General features: G+C 41.3%; 1 protein-coding gene across 3 annotated transcripts in view; it reads right to left on the bottom strand.

Annotated features, from left to right (window-relative positions):
* Positions 1-17,107, bottom strand: part of LOC141779744 (zinc finger protein 516-like) — a 58,139-nt gene extending 41,032 nt beyond the window's left edge. For 2 of the 3 annotated variants that reach the window (XM_074654745.1, XM_074654748.1), the window contains exon 1: positions 13,712-13,991. The gene's annotated coding sequence lies outside the window, so the exon portion shown is untranslated. Of the gene's footprint in view, positions 1-13,711; positions 13,992-16,994 lie in introns of those variants that run through there. The other variant, XM_074654746.1, reaches the window with a different exon arrangement.
* Positions 17,108-17,855: the final 748 nt, after the last annotated feature.

Below are 17,855 nucleotides of genomic sequence, written 5' to 3'. Positions count from 1 at the left end.
AACCACGTTAGAGCGGTGCACTCATAGCATCTGTAGTTTGGGGATAATGTGCAGATTAAGACGGTCCCAATATGGTTTGGTGCAAATGTTAACTGGCATAAAAATGCAGATATTTTCTTTTTTGAAGTTCCCATTGTCAACTCTCTTTCTAGATGAGGAGTCACGGCCATGTTTAGGCTGTACTCCACCCGCCTCTGTTTGAGACTAAGTATTAGATTGAAACTAGGGCTGTCAAAGTTAACGTGTTAATAATGCGTGAACGCAAATTTGTGTTAGTGTTAGTTGTGTTTTAGGTTGTAGCAGGCTCCTGGTATCATATGAAACTAGAAAAAAAGAATCCATCGGTAACAACCATGTCATACTAGCTTGTCGCGAAGGAGGTTAAATAACGCTCAGAATTTGCGCTAAATTTTGGCGAGGAAAAATTGGCACAGCCATTTTCAAAGGGATCCCTTGACCTCTGACCTCCAGATATGTGAATGAAAATGGGTTCTATGGGTACCCACGAGTCTCCCCTTTACAGACATGCCCACTTTATGATAATCACATGCAGTTTGGGGCAAGTCATAGTCAAGTCAGCACACTGACACACTGACAGCTGTTGTTGCCTGTTGGGCTGCAGTTTGCCATGTTATGATTTGAGCATATTGTTTTATGCTAAATGCAGTACCTGTGAGGGTTTCTGGACAATATCTGTCATTGTTTGGTGTTATTAATTGATTTCCAATAATAAATATATACATATATTTGCATAAAGCAGCATATTTACCCACTCTTATGTTGATAAGAGTATTAAATACTTGACAAATCTCCCTTCAAGGTACATTTTGAACAGTGTTTTAAAAGATGTGTGATTAATTTGTGATTAATCGTGATTAACTATTTGAATCGATTGACAGCCCTAATTAAGACCCCATAAATGGGTCCGATTTTTCTATGCGGACGACGGGCTTTTGTGACCATTCTTAAGACTATTAATTGGGTGATTTTGTGGAGTTGGTCAGGTATAATCTGATGGGATTAGCGGCTATGCTCTTTAAATAGAGTTCTGCAGCCAGGGATTAGATGATCACAGCCAGTCGGCCTCAAGAGCAACAGATTTTCATCTCTATGGTTTTAGTTTTAGAAGCGGGATGATGCAGTAGGTTATGATGCCGTATGTAGATGTTTGTGTGTGCGCGTGACTCAAAACATGATGGAAGATTGGAATGAGAAGTGTGTGAATGTGTTTAGCTGGGATGGTGTGTTTGGGTCTGAGGGGTAGAGGTGGAGGGGGGGGGCACTAACAGGGGCCCCTACCTTCCTCCCCTCAACTATCCTCCTCACATCTGGATACAATGTGGGAACAGGGCACTGAGGCCAGGGGGATAGCTGAGGGGAGGGTGTGAGTGTGCTGGGGGATTCTTTACAAAACATCAAGAGCCAATGGAAAAAGGTGGTGCTGCTGCTGCTGGTGGATGTGGGGCAGCGGTGGGGCTGTGTGTGTTGTGGTGGTGGTGGAAGGGTTGGGAGGGTGGGGAGGGTGGGTACTAAAAAGCTCCCTGTCTTTGGTCTCTTCTTCCCTGTGTAGTTGACTGCAAGGCCCCGAGCAACAGACAGATAGAGAGGCAGCTGGTAGCCGAGGTAGGCAGCAAACAGCAGCCCAGGAAACACAATGTGGGAGCACCAATCCAGACGAGGTAGAAATCTGCTGTTTTTTGTTCTTAACGGGGCTAAATACACCGGAAATAACAAGCAATCACTCCAGTTTTAGATTATAAATTCAGTTATTGAGTTCCGCTTTTGATGCGAAACACAGGAACGCCCACATTACCCACAATCAGGGTTTCTGCAGGGTGCACCAAATTCAATTAAGACTTTTTCAGGCGTTTTAAACACCACATCAAATCCAATTAATGCCTGTTTCATGACCGTACTGGCCAAGTACGGTGGAAAACCAGTAGGGACGATATATGGCCTAGAATTATTTATTATCATATCAACATTTTTGCAGTGCTTCACAGCAGTATATACTGTTTAACAATAATTCCTAGTGATATAATTAATTAAATCAATGCACCCTGGACCTGGATAAGCAGCATAAAATGGATGGATGTATTAAACAATTAAAAATTATGAATTAATTTGTTAATTTTTGCTAAAAATGTACACTTGCCCTGCTATTATGATGAGACAATGGTCTTCCTAGCTTATGTAACTAGCGGTAGGTCTGATTGCACTGACTGAAACAATCCCACTTTTATTTTTCAGGTGTATAACTTCCCCCGACATCTGCAATCAGATACAAAAACATTTTATGACTAACAATCTTTCAGACTTTGTGCACCTCTCTCTGGAGCCATAAAAGGCATACTTTCTTTCTTTAATATCATGTAATACATCCATCTTGTCAAGCAAAAACCCATCTGGTACAGAGCCAAAACAATCTGATTTGCCAACGTTAACAAAGCCCGGGCTACAACGAGGGTCTCGCTTGAAAGAGCACAGTGTATATCACTCACAGTCGTTGTTATGACTTTAGTAAGTGATTGAGAGGAGAGTATTTGTGTTATTTGTGTCAGTAACAGGCGTCATATTAGCATAAATATGATGTACTTATTTGTCCTTGCTGAATAGAACCCCTCAGAATAGATGATAGATGCACACAGCCTGCAACCTTGCAGCTTACATTCATCTCGCCTGCATGCGTGGAGCTGAACTGTATCTCTGATCCACATGTGGATTTGGGGTGAGCTCATTAGCCCCTGAGCGACCCTCCTCCCCTTCCTCCTCCTCCTCACCTATGTCCTCAGTGACCCTAAAGCCTGCTTGACCCTGCCACAGCTCCACTACCACTTCCTATAGCCTGTTTCCTAACTGCCTGTTCAATCCCTGCACTACAAGTATAAAAAGAAAGGGAGTAAGACTGTCATAGTATCACTGTCGCAAGCGTTCCCTAAGTTTAGTTTTATCTAGCTCTTCCGTTTGGCTGATAATGAAGCTTTTACGTTGTACAAATATGGTCACATCTTGTTACTATCATTCAGTCTTTTGACTCATTTTGAGACAGTTTCTGGCAGCGAAGGAGAAGTCGAACTGCCCCCTGTATTTCCATATGAGTGGGTCTGCCCTACCTCTTTTCCCTCAGCAAAAGGACATAACAATAGTGACACGAAGGCACGTCAATGACGGCGTTGCACCAAAGTCCTGCTCATTTAAAAAGCACTGCAATCGCTGTTAGTCATTGTTCTTTGGGAGTAGGGTTTTATTTTTATGTTGTAATCCCATAATTGATGTCTTTCTCCTCTATAATGATCAGAAAAGAAAGATTAAATCCAAACTTGCATCCATCTGTGCCCCCCTCTCCCACACACACACACACACACACACACACACACACACACGCTCACTAAAATGCATCATGGCAAGGTTAGGCTGACATCGGCGGCTAACGATCAGTTCCTCTGTGGGCTGAATGATTAGCTGCAGTAGCCTGGAGACTTTTCCAACTTGTTTCCCTAAGTTGGTCAGACATGCAACATCACTGGCCTTCAATCTGCACTAACTACATCCACTCTCCTCCCTTCTCCCCGTCTCCAAAAAGAGAAAAAAGACTTTCACGGACTAATAGACGATGCTAACAATGTAGAGGACGCGGGGCAGTTTAGTCTGTTGTATTTCAAGTTGTTTTCATACTCAAATGGAGGAACAACGGTAGTTCCTTGAGGGAGATGTGTGTGTGTGTGTGTGTGTGTGTGTGTGTGTGTGTGTGTGTGTGTGTGTGTGTGTGTGTGTGTGTGTGTGTGTGTGTGTTTGTAAATGGGTGGAGTAGCAGATATTTGCATCAAAGGGAATCTAATGAGAATAACAGGTTACAAATATTTGTGGTAATCCAAAACTATTCCTGTTCTTTATTTAGTTTCCAACTGACGTTATTAACATTCACTGCTGCGTAGTTCCAAGGAATCACTTATCAATCAAATCTTATGACATTTGAGCTCCTCCTCATGGTCGACACTCCTTACTTTGTCTGCACGGCCATACTGGCCATCAGTGTTAATGACTTCTTCTCTTTATTCTAACACAGCTGCAAACAAAGCATGACTTCCTGTACATCTGAGGAGGTTTTTTTCTTAGAAAAGAACCTAAATTTGTATAATTTGAGACCTATTTAATTTTCAGTAGACCTTTTTCTTTCCCATTTAGAGTGTGTTTATTAACTGGAATGGAACGGTGAATGCTAAAAAGGAGCCTCTCTCCGCTTAGGAAACAGTCCACCCAACCCCCCACCCACCCTTAATGCCCTCTGGGCTGCTGTGAGTTTGGATTAAGTTTGGGTGCCGTGTCCCCTCCCTATACCGAGCCCGGCCGTCACCCCTGCAAAAAAAAACACACGTACAGAGTTTTTGTGTCATCGAGTGGCCCATCAAATGTGAAGAAGGCCATTAGGAAGGCCACAGAGAGATAATAGACTATATAGACGAGGTAGAAAAAGAATGCAGAGGAAAGAAAAGCAGGTTTTACAACTAAACTAGATGTCATTATATCACAAATATATATCACAAATTAAACATCAAATAATTATAATACCAACACATCCATTTTCTGAAATTAAAAGTGAATCAATGTTAAAAGTTGCTTCTGTAAAAGCATTGAGAGTATAGCTTTTAAATTCCCATTTTAATGCTGTCTAATTAAGGCGTGTGTGTGTGTGTGTGTGTGTGTGTGTGTGTGTGTGTGTGTGTGTGTGTGTGTGTGTGTGTGTGTGTGTGTGTGTGTGTGTGTAAAGCAGTGGATCAATAATGGTAGTCTACTACGGTGACATCTGGGCTGGACAAAGAGTGCTGTTCCTTCCCCCGGCAGCTCTCCCCTTCTCTCTCTCTCTCCCTCTCCCTCTCTCTCAATCCCTGATCACAGCCACGTGGTTCTCTGGGCTATTTCTCCCAGCTAAGCTTATTCCTCCTCTTTAATCCCGCAGCAATCACAGCAACAATGCCGAGCGTCGGTTCACAGACGCGGGCAGAAATCTATTAACTATGATCACCATGTCAGCTCCAAAAAAACCTGATAAGCGCCCGCTAATGAATCCAGAGCATTCAGCTCCGCGCTGCGTGTGCTCGCGATTGTTATTTCATTGGATCATCAATAATGTGTAAGATGGAAAATCAACACGAGCGCCAAGTGACGGATAATGCAGCTTGTAATGTAGTAAAGGGGCTTCCATTTGAACTACTACTGTCTGTAAAAAAAAAAAAACTCCTATTCAATTCAGCTGATGGAATCTATATGCACTGACGAGGAGCTCTAAAGATGCCGAGTGTCCTCAGTTAATGCAAACAGAGAGCTGCACTGATAAATGGGGTCGATATCCAACCCTGATCATCAGATTATATGCCACTCAGTGTGGTCCACCTCCGATTTAAATGATGGTTCCAGCCTTTACACGGCAGATTAAATTAATATCTATTAGTACAACTTCTAGTAGTAGTGGTAGAAGTAGTCTGACCACGCAAACTGTCAGTGTTCAAACAGAAAATATTGCAGAAACACACCTGCATGCGTGAGGTGAACACGAAAACGTCAGCACAAACTCAAAACGTCATTACACACTTGCACTGCTTTCCCATTATTTAGCCATTTAGAGTAGCTTCATACCGCAGACTGTATATCATGGTGCCTTCAAATGGGGTCGTGTTGACATCGTTCACGAGAAGAGTCCATATGAAAAAGGCCCTCTCATGTCGTATTCACCACCTCGTTAGTGGAAAGTTTCTGAAAGCTCAGAGTTCACGAGTTGTGACGTGTTTGTTGATGTTGTCAGAAATGGTGGACGCCATGGAAGTTTGTTTTTCGTCGCATAATAAGTTAATATATTGTAATTTTAGTCGTATATTGTTTTTCTTTGTGATTTTATAATATGTCTGAGGAAAATATTGATATTCCCAACGGCCTCATCTTCTTCCTCTGTCATTATGTCTTTGCATTTCCTGCATTATGTTACCCACTTGCTAGCTTGCTAAATTGTTAGCCTCTGTGGCTTCTAGACGCCGACAGTAACGTTAATATTGCCGTCGCTTTGCAGCGGTGTTCTCACGACTTAACCACTTGAACGCCACGCATATCGTGTACACGACTTCCCATGTTGTTAACACAAGCTCAAGAGTTTCATTTGAAGGCACCGTGAGAAGTGTACATAGTCACCGTAACGTCACCCATCGGTTTGTGGACTGCCGTTTTGAAGCCTCGAGTTCGGCATTTTGGCCGTCGCCATCTTGGTTTTTGGCGGTCGCCATCTTGTTTTTTTTTGCAACCAGAAGTGACACAAGAGAGTGGTAGTACAAGTATTTTTACTGCTGTCAAGAGAAGAAAATTCCAATCAGAGGAGTGCCTGATTTCTTAAACTACTTGCACTACAGCTCTCAAATACATTCACAACAACTGTAATCATCTTCTTTCGTCACTAAAATATTCAGGAATCCTGCTCATCGCTGGCACTGATCTCAACATTGAATGACTTCAAATGTTTCCCATGATCACTGTCACGTCAATTATTGTAACTGAAAAGCGGGCGTACCCTTTGATCTTAACATTCAGTGTGTAATTTGAATAGTGTGTGTTATTTTGCATTAAGCTGTTAATGTTGCAAATGTGGTGATAATATTTATAATGTAGCCTTTTACGGTGCATATTGAAAAACTAAAATGGCTACACCTAATTAGCGTGGGTTGTCTCCACACTTACATTCATCTGGTGTTACTGTGGTTAATGACAGCTGCATGTTTAAATAACGCTGTCATCTTTTCATTAGTAACCCTGAAACATCAGTCTAAAACTAGATTCAATAATTACAGTAAAGATTGACTAGATTCCATTTATGAATATCCCCTTCTGTATGCCAATAAATTGTTTATACATTTGTCTTTTTTTATTGAGGATTTCTCAATAAAAGTATTTAATCTATTTTGTACTTTCAGCACAGCCGTTATAAGATTTGGTGATGCTTGATGATTTACAGTTTTTCTCAATTGTTTACACACAAATACTGGTACTTGACACACAATGACCACAACATGTAACTCATGCACCAACCCCCTGAACCAATTCTGCTAAACTACAAGCACAATTCCTGCTTTACACTCAAATTGCAGTTCTAAAACACACTTTTTTCAGAACACTACACACAATTCTCTGCATTTGGCACAATTTTCATGAAGAAAATCTCGTTTTCACAAGGAACACACTGTCATTCAAAATTCTAAAGTCAATTGCCCTACTATGCACACTGACTCATCACATGGGCAAACACCTGTCACACAGTGTTACAATTAGCAATCAGTTGATGCTTTTCATGGCTGGATTCGACATGCTAAGCGATATTTCCCCCGCTGCTTGGCCAGGGCAAACATTGCTTGTGATGTGGATGAGGTGCTGTGGCCAGACCGAAACAGAAGAGAGGATGCAGCATAGTTTTTTTTTCGTTTTTTTTACTGTAACTGTATACAGTAAATTCTTCTGTTGTTTTGTATGTAGACCACTGTATGTGCAACTTTGTGTTGGTTGGGATGTACACTGTGTACATTGTTTTTGTGGGGAAAATAAAATATATTTGTTACCGTGTATTTGTGTGTTCTGAGTATAAAAACAATATTCTAAAATATTTTACAACACACTTATGTATGTACTGTCTGTAGTAAGTGTAACACTGAACAAAAAAAGGGCCTAAGTCATTATGATGAATGGAGAAGAAGTGTTTTCCATTCATCATAGTGTTTTACATTGAGCACATCAGTGTTCAACTGGTTCTTATAAATGTCTATTCATATGATGGTTTGTGTGTGTCATTTGAAAACAAAATACCATTTTGAGAAGAAATAACATTGTTTTGAATGTAAAGTTTAATTTTGCAGGAGAATTGAGGGGTTTTGCCCATTGTGTGTGTGTTTTTGGATTTGTGTGTAGAGTTCTGAGAGTATGAGGCATGCTTTCAGAAAATGTGTGTAAACAATCGAGAAAAACTGTAATGCTCCCCACAGGCATATATTATGAATAAACTGCACCAGATATGTCTACATTTGCACATTGTGCAGGCCGTTCTCATTCACCGTTAGTAGATATACATACAAAAAGTAATGCACTCTAATTCCCACAAAATCCATTTGTATGTAATCCACGTAATCGTGAACCAGGAAGTACAAAGAGCAACAAACACCACATACATTAGGGAGGAGGTTGGATGGGACGGATGGGTCAAAAAACACCAGACCCACCAGTGTGAAACCAAAATCAACATTCATTTATTCATCATCACTTCCGGAGTTATTTTAATCCATATTTAAGTAGTTTTTATCATGTAACGTTTCCGGGGTTATTATAACCCAAACCACGATCTTTTCCTAAACCTAACCAAGTCAATCTTGTCCTACACCTAACTAAGTAGTTTTTGTCACGTAACTTTTGTACTAAAGTTACGCCACTTCCAGAGTTATTTTAACCCAAACCATGATCTTTTTCTGAACCTGACTAAGTAGTTTGGTTGTCTAAACCTGTTTAATTTGAAAAGACTGCAGCGGAAATTGACAAATGCGTCACGTTACACGACATTTGTAGGAAAAATTAAGAACAACTTTTGGTAAGATATCATACGAGCCGTTGTATGAGGATACGTTGCGTTGTGACATGTTTGACTGTTTGTATCTGATAACCACTTGTGGTGAAAAAACACAACACAAATAACTTTGTCACAATAGTAAAGTTTGATGATGACAATCTCAGCACCAAAAATCATCTGTCGGCAGCTTTAAGGAAAATTCTATCAGCATGTACAACAGTTGAACCCTACGCAACCCCAATACCTCACTCCTCTCACCACTCTCGCACCACCGTGGGCAAAGGCTAAAAAGGCCCTGTGCCTTAATCCCCCCCCCCCCCCCCCCCCCCCCCCCTCCCACCAACTCTAACCCCTCTCCTATCTTAATCCTCCGATTACTACATAATTTTCTTTGGGTCTAATTTAGACAGCTATCGAGCCTCCCAGTTCACTACCTGGACAGTGCTGCTCAGCCCTGTAGACACTCTATTGATCCTTATGGGTGGGGAGGATGCAGGTGTGACCCAAATAAAGGGATCAACTACCACCTGTTAGCTAACTGTCATGAAAATGAGAATGTTTTTGTATAAAGAATGGTCATACACATATAGATATATAGATATATATATATATATATATAGTGAAAATGTGTAGGATGACAGTCACAGGAAATGTAAATTCCTTGTGATTATCCTCGACAGTCAGCAATGTGTTTCCCATGGAGGGCTCATTTATAATTTAATCCAGGAGCTTGGTGTTTCTAGGCTAACACAGAGAGATTGCCCTTTCAGAGTTGAAACCCCCACCATGCAGCAGGGAATCAATGCCGTCACCACAAAACAGACACTAGACCTCGTAGTATTTTCAGTTTTTTGTTTCATAGGCAACCCCTAAAAAAAAAAAAGGGAACAGCTGCTAAAAAACTTGTTTGCTGCCTCTCTCCATAATCCAACCCCAATATGTCCCAGAAAGTCATTTAAGCCTGCGAAGGCAGATGCATCTTTGCTTTCATTGCAGAAAGGATTGATACAATCTAATAACAAGGACGAGTCGAGAGAACAAACAGAGAGAACAGGACGCACAAGACTTCAGCCTAACTGACTCGGTGTCTGTCTTGTTGTCTTTTCTTTCACATTCATTCTAGTTCAAAGCTGCACACAACATTAGCATGAGCAGTTTGGACAGAGATGAAGAAGCCGAGTCAAAGCAGGGTAGTAATTACACTCTAAAAAGGACTGAATGGATTCAATCTGAGACATAAGTAGGCACAAACCAAATGGCTCACTCTGGAGCTCTTCCAGACGTGAATTCCACAAGGTGCTGGAAACCACCCACAGAGACCTTGGTCCATGCTACACACTTGTCAGTATTACATTTAAAAAACAGGAGATCAACACACTTAAAGGTCCAGTGTGTAGGATTTAGGGGGATCTATCTGCAGAAATGGAATATAATAAGTATGTTTTCTTTAGTGTATAATCACCTGAAATTAAGAATTGTGTTTACCTTAGAATGAGCCGTTTATATCTACATACAGAGCAGGTCCTCTTTATAGAGCCGGCCGCCATGTTTCTACACTTTCTACACTTCTTTTGTGTTTTTGCATTTTTCGCGTTGGCCACCATAGTTCACCACTAGATGCCACTAAATTCTTACACACTGCATCTTTAATCCGCTGCCATTTTCCAGAACCGTACACAGACACTAACCTGGAGATGCACCTAATAACAAGAGTAAATGTAAACCTAGTTGTAAAAATGTGTCTTGAATTAAGGCAAGCAGAAAGACAATTTTCCCAACCGAGATCATAAAGCCAGTGTGCTATTCTTAAACCTGCATTAAGTGATCGTTTGGCCACTTATGGGCAGCAGAAACAAGCTGAAAATACAGCATACATAGTTGATATGACAAACTTGCTAGCAAACAGTGGCTGATTTAAATATCCAGTAACTGTGGAGCAACATTAATTTGGGGCTGTGTTTCTGGCCACATGATGAATGTGAGTCAAACATCCACACTCCTTTTAGCTCTGATGTGGTCTACACCAGTCTTTCCCAAAAACTGGGTCGTGACCTACAGGTGGGTTGCAGGAGATATTATCACGGTCGCCAAATACATTAACAGAATTTCTTCCACAGTCTTTTATTTAACATTTATATCTGCAGTACACCTTTGAGCCACATGAGGTAGCCTGAATGTTCGTATTGTTCTGATAATTGTAGCCTACTTATAACACTGAATCAAATATGAACTGATAGCGTTCATTATGTTTGTTTTACCGATGAAAGGAAAAAATGAGCACCTGTTAACTCCCCCTAAATGCATTTATTTGATTTATCAAACATATATCTCTTCGACATGGCTGGTTTACCTATTCGAGATATTATAAGGGAATGTGCAAATGGCGGTAAAAATGGTCAGGAACGTTCATTTATGCACAAATTCGACTGATAGACTATTTTTAATTGGGTTGCAATGGTTTGTCAGTTTTAAAAAAGTAGGTCCCCAGAAAAAAAGTTTGGGAAACACTGATCTACACCAACTCCAGAGGGAAATATCTGGTTCTTTAGCTGCTAAATAATCCACTATTTTACACTAGCTAGTTGCTATTATTTTTCTGAGCAGGTAGTGTGGATTTTTTAGAGCTTTTTTCTCGTCACTTTGAGAGTGAATCAGAGCTGAGGGGAACTGCAAAGTTTGGTGATAATTCACCGTGCGTTCATCACTTTGATCAACACCTTTCATGTTACACATAGTCATTTGATGATTTGTTAAGATCATTTTTTTTATTATAGCAGCTTTAATATTAACTGCTGAGAAAAGCAAAATTCAGCAGAACCATTAACTTATCAATTAGTAAAAAGAAAAAAAAGAAAAACAAAGGTTTGCTCCATGTCCAGCTCCGTGATATTACCTAAAAAATATTTCTTTGACAGAGTCTTTATAGCATTGAGGTTGAACCCCCCCACCCCCCTCTCAGTTGGTGAAGGTAAATTACTATGTCCATGGTGAAAAGGCACAAGGCAGTAATGAGTAATGAAAACAGCCGAGTTAGTGCTGCCATTCAGTAAAGGGCCTGCTGCTGTGGAATGTGAGGCGCCATTCATTCACATGGGTTAAAAATGCATTTCTGCCACCACAAAGCCCTGCCTTGTCCTCATTGTTTCTCACCACACCAATAAAAAACACTTCCCCGTTCTGAAGGGAGAAGATAAAAAAAATTAAATTGCTAATTTTACTCCTACAGATACAGGAAAAAAAAGAGGGTGTGGGGGTTGGTGGTGGTGGGAGGGGTGGTGAACTTCGCAAAGAGTCAAGTCTTTGGAGGAGATAAACAGTCATGGTAGAGTTGAAAGTTTGATCATGATAAGCAGCACGGGGATGGAAAAGTAAGCACACACGAGCTGCTTACAAAAGACAAACAGTCCTATTGACAAAAGCTGAATGTATGCAGCATTTATTCAGTGTATGAAAAGAGACACAAGGGGTGGAAGGAGCGCAAATACAAAAAAAAAAGAGCTTCACCCGAGTCATGTGTGAGCTCTCCAGGGATACGTTGGTGAATATGAGGCTCCTGTGACTGACTACCTCTCTCTATAAAAAAAATCCTATTTTGCAACTGCGGTAGAATCTTGATTCAACACGAATCCCACATTTGTATTAGTCAACCGATATGTCACATTTAAACATAGGCCATGTTCCTCTTTTTGCCTCGCCGAACAATGCTCAACAAGTGATCTCAGACGTGACAGTGTTTGGACACTTGTGTGACATAACCGTCTACGAGAGAAAAACACTCCCACATTGTGGCTTTCTCTTGAACAGGCATGTAAGAAAGAAAAAAAAAACAAGTGTGACCCTGACATTACACTGAAATTAATATCAGAAAAGCATTAATATACATTTTCCCCCTAAAGGGTCACAGACTGAATGTGTTGGGTTGGAGAACAGGTGGCGCCTTGATAAAGACTATTTATTATCCAACAGCTAATTTAGGGAAGTAAGATCATTTATTGTTGTGATATGTTGTGTTCACTTGTAAAACCACAGTCTCCACTTCCACTGCAGGCTGTCGAGAAATGTTTAACATAACGTCTGAAATCTGACATCGGGGAGACAATGTAATCCAGTCTGCAAAACAACGCTCTGTCTCTTCCTCCCTGCCTCCCTCCCTCCCTCCTCTCTCTAGCTCTATCTCTCTTTCACTCTCTGTATGTGACCTTACACAGAAGAAAATACTGTATCTCTACACAACTGGAGAGAAAAACAGCACACCACAGAAAGACAATATCAAAGTAGAGAGAGAGAGAGAGAGAGAGATAGAGAGGGGGGAAATGCTGTCAAATACAGAAAGCTCACAGCGTGATGCACACTGGGAGTTTGTAAATGATAATTACTGGAATAATGAAGGAATACCAGACAGAATACAGTACTCACATCACCGAGTACTAACACAGAAATACATTCAAAGTTATATACAGCAAAACTCACTCAAGTATACGACACACGTCACAACATGTTGTCAAAATTCCAACAACACCAGATAAGAATACCATTTGTATTCCTTAAACTATGAAGAACATGGAAGTGAGCACTGTCTTCTCCCTCCCTCTCTCTCTCTCTCTCTCTCTCAAACTCTGCTTTTACATAACTATCTCCTGTGATCCTCCAGCCTGCCCCCCTAAGGGAGGGTCACTATGACAGTCCCATAATATACCTATCTTTGATGTTTAATAGCTTTTATTGTGACTTTGATGGATTCTGGTGTAGCTCTAATGTTCACTAAGTTTATTGAGCTCTTCTTGCTACTTTACACATTGTTCTACCGCCTGTAATATCTCTATGGAATCCCTTTAACAAACTTCATTTAGCCTGTTATTAGTATGGCACCCTTCCTAAGTGTATCATATGATTACTATGGCTCTTTCTTTCCCACTCTGTTATCAGTCAAACATTCCTCTAAATGAGCCTTATCTCCATTGTAGCACATGGACTTTTTTTGTTGCCCGTTTCTTAATCAGTCCTCTCTACACTATAAAAGGCTTAAAAGCAAAGAGTCTGTATTAATAACCATTAAGAGCAGCGCAGACTGAGCGCACCCTGAACATACCAAACAGTGATAATGACACAGAGTCACTTCCTTACCAGTTAACAACAGTCTCACAGCCAACAGGACCGGTGCAGCTCCACAAACACAGCCGACAGAAAAGAGTCCAGATCCGGCAGAGATAGAGAGGAGACACTCTGTGTCCTCCAGTAGAGAGAGGAGACACTCTTGTGTCCTCCAGTGCAGCGACTTGACAACAGCGACCCGCCGTTCAACTCCTGCAAAAATCGTGCGGAATATTATTATTATCTCTGGCGAATTCCTCTCTCCTCACTCCTCTTGTGTTAGAGAACAGTACAGGTTCCTCTCTCTCTCTCTTCTCTCTCTCTCTCTCTCTCTCTCTCTCTCTCTCTCTCCTCTCTCTCTCTCTCTCTCTCTCTCTCTCTCTCTCTCTCCTCTCTCTCTCTCTCTCTCCTCTCTCTCTCTCTCTCTCTCTCGTCTCTCTTGTCGTTACACTGGTGCTGCCTTCAGGTGTAGTCGGAAATGTCGTGAGTCGGAGATAAAACACTGGCAAACGTCGGAATTCCGTGGTAAACTCAGTATAGTGGTTAATAGTTATCCCATTGAGGAAAAGGGTGGATTTTTTTAGGCTATGTGTCTTGAATTAGGGATTGTGTTGTGGGATATTGGGTGTGTTAGTATCATGCTATTATAAGAAACTGGTATTTCATGCAGGGCTACACTATGTTGATAATAGAAATGAAATGATTAGTCGATTAATTGGCTGGTCGATTGAAAGAAGAAACTATATTTTGATGGTTGATTAATTATCTTTACAGCAAAAAATGCCAACATATTTGCTGGTTGCCGCTTCTCAAATGTGAGGCTACTTCTGTTGAACGGAAACAAAACAAGACAGACATTTATTTTGGACTCTGGGAAATGTTCTCTATTTTCTTTTGTAAATATATTTAATTGATTTTCAAAAGTTTTTATCCAACAAGAGTAGAATGTACAAAACATTTATATATTTGACTTTAATTTCAATTCACTTACTCAACCCCCAGCTACAAAGAGGCACCATTCAACCAATACGTTAACAAATTGAAGTGGTCATTACCATCCCTACCAACCACCCACTCTTAGGTTTACAGGATACAGAAGACATTCAGGTGAATGTTCTCTATTTTTATGACATTATAGAGACTAATCAATGAATAGAAAAAAATAATGTAGTTATAGTATAGCAAATAGTTCACGGTTTAATCAATATGCTACACATGACGAATAGTTTATTCAGATTAAATAATATTTTTGTTTCCTTGTTAGTGAAATCTGATTTATTCCATCCTGACACTGATTGGGACCTAATGTATGTCCACTCCATTTCCCATAATTCACTCATCTCTCTAAGGGAGTGCACTAGGTACGGTCACGTGTGCCCTTGTGATAAAACACATGTGATCATCCATGTCAGTTAGAGAGAAGGCCACGGCTTCCTTGTCTAACATGACATGGGGGATTTCTGATCAAACTCGTGCGATTCAGTCATGGGAATTGCGGAGTTTATGGGAGCACCTGAACGCACCACGAATGGAAAAAAAAGCCTTGTTTGTGTGTTCGTGTGTTAGTGTGTGAAACACCGAGGACAAGATCGAGGGCGAGAAAAAAAAAAGGAGAAGCAGAAAAGTTTGTCCCCGCGGTGAAGTCTTGGTCACCAAACCTCAGTCCGCTCACAGAGGTCACTGTGTGTCTTTGTTTCATTTAGTGTCTCCGGCGCTTCCTAGGAGCTGGATCAGCTGCTGTGTGCATGTGTGTGTGTGTGTGTGTGTGTGTGCGTGTGTGTGTGTGTGTGTGTGTGTGTGTTTAGTGTAAAGTGTAAAGTGTCCAGAGAAGAGAAGAGAAGAGCAGAGCAGAGCAGAGCAGAGAAGAGAAGAGAAGAGAAGAGAAGAGAAGAGCAGAGAAGAGAAGAGCAGAGAAGAGAAGAGAAGAGAAGAGAAGAGAAGAGAAGAGACGCTGAACACTTGTCCCCCAGCTCACTCGCAGTCCCACCGCCATACATGCGCAATCGTGCGTAAAAATACATTTTGTGGCACCGACGTGTCCTTTTCTCGTACGTAAAATAGACTCGTCGGTGCCACGGGCAGATAGCACTATCTGTGATCGGCTCAAATCGGCTTCTGATTCTGATTCTGAAATACTTTCTTTTGCCCTCATTTTCAATCACCTGTACGTGCACGTCCCATAAACGACATTAACTCGGATTGTCTCTCTCCCCCCCACAGCCGCAGCTTAGTCCCATTGTGTCCCTTTACAATACCAGCAGGCTCACATCCTGTAGGTGCAGCATCATACAGGGGAAAGAAAAGTTACATGCACACACGACCCCCCCACCCCCCCCTTTACTCTTCGCCACATGTTTCCACCCCCCACCCCCCTCCCAAACACACACACACACCCACAGCGCATGCAGATGAGTAGTGAGTAGTGAGAGGTTGAATCAGCGCAGAGATTGAAGAAGAAGCAGAACTGCGCCATCAGAGCTGTTCCAGCGGTTTCACATCCTCTTCTGTTCTTAATGACATGAGGAGCTGTTTCCGCCTGCTGGACACCTGTGCCTTGCTCAGCGGCAGTTGTATTCTAGCCTATGTAGGACACGGCTTCCTAATATGGATATCCCCCCCCCCCACCGTCCACCTTCACCCTGTGTGTCTCCCTCCGTGTGAATAAAACTATCTCTTTTAAAAAAAAAGAGAAGCCTGTTCATCCATCTCCTGGATGTTTTCTGCACTGCGCTTTTTCTTTTTATTCTACTCGCACTTTTATTATTGTTGCCACAAAATAGTGTGTCGGTCCGATGCTGCGGTGATAGAGTGTGTTGTCCAAAGAATTACTCAAGGAAGAGATGAGTGTGTGTGTGTGTGTGTGTGTGTGTGTGTGTGTGTGTGGTGAGCTGGTGGAAAGTTTGCTTAACCTCAGGGATGTTGGCGGAGGATACATTTATTCCTGCTTTTTTAATTATTATTTAAATAAGTGACTTCAGGCAGCTTCTTAAAGCAGACTCACACACATCTCAAGTAGCATTCAACTGCTGCAAGTTTATAGGAAAAGTGGAAATTATGAATAATTTTTTAACCCCCTTCTGACTCTTCTGCCTTGAGATGATCACCCGACAGGAAGTCATACAATATATATATATTTTTTATATGTTTCTCTTTAATCAACCACTACACCCTCTGCCTGCATGTAACCTATTTATAAATCAAGATCCGACCATCGCCTTCCACCTCCATACCCATTGAGAACACACGAGGTGGTCCGGTCCACTGTGGATATGCGGACATAATAAAGGTGAGATAATCAGAGATGTGTGTTGCTTACCTGCTTTATCCAACAGAATAATCCAGGGTGATTTGAAGAAGCGCAGACAATCCTAAAGGTGAAAGCATGCTCTTTGCAGTGTATGCTGAAGTGCATGATTGAGTAGGTCGAGTCCATTCTGCCCCGCGGGGGTGGACGGGGATTCTTCTCCGCGAGTATATACATATTGTCGACATGTTTCGTGTTGAAATTCAATATATAAACTCATACCGTATATTGTAAACACTGCAAGGACTGCCTTAAAACGAATGTGAGCTTGGTTCCTCTGAGCGTGTTTTGCTAATTTCCTCACACCCCTTTCCTGCGGCCGAATGGTTTCTCCCGCATTAAATGGAACTATCTGCTATTGTCTCATCAGCGAAAAGTTGTTGATGCTGTTAGGGACTCAAAAAAGTGCGAGAATGTCCACCATGTCGACTTATTCAGACTTGTGTTGAGATCTCAAATGATGTCAAAGCAAAGCATCACAGATGGCGATGTAATTGAACTCAAGCCAGTGTCATAATATAGATGGAGAACTGAAGAGTCATCCTCCATGATCCACCCTGTAGCAACACCCAGGCAGCTGTTTGTCAGGGAGGATCAAGACACTGTTATGAACATGAATTCAAAGAAAATATGACTAGTCGAAGTGTAAATAACTTGCTATACTGTTTAATTAAAGCTTGGAAAACCCACTTCCTCTTATTCCATAAAGATGTTACACTCATTGTTATATTATTCTATCAGTACAGTGTCTCATTCTGTGCTGTCAAGACATTGATTTTTGTTTCATGTGGAAAAGCCCTGACAGAAATGAAACCGCGTTCAAAACAATGTTCATTTGTCCTACTTCTACTGGCAGAGTTTCCCCTGTTTTTT

The sequence above is a fragment of the Sebastes fasciatus genome, chromosome 12 (assembly GCF_043250625.1).
Source record: "Sebastes fasciatus isolate fSebFas1 chromosome 12, fSebFas1.pri, whole genome shotgun sequence".
Taxonomy (NCBI): Eukaryota; Metazoa; Chordata; class Actinopteri; order Perciformes; family Sebastidae; genus Sebastes; species Sebastes fasciatus.
The sequence above is the reverse complement of the archived record's forward strand: the minus strand, read 5'-3'. Positions and strand labels throughout refer to the sequence as shown.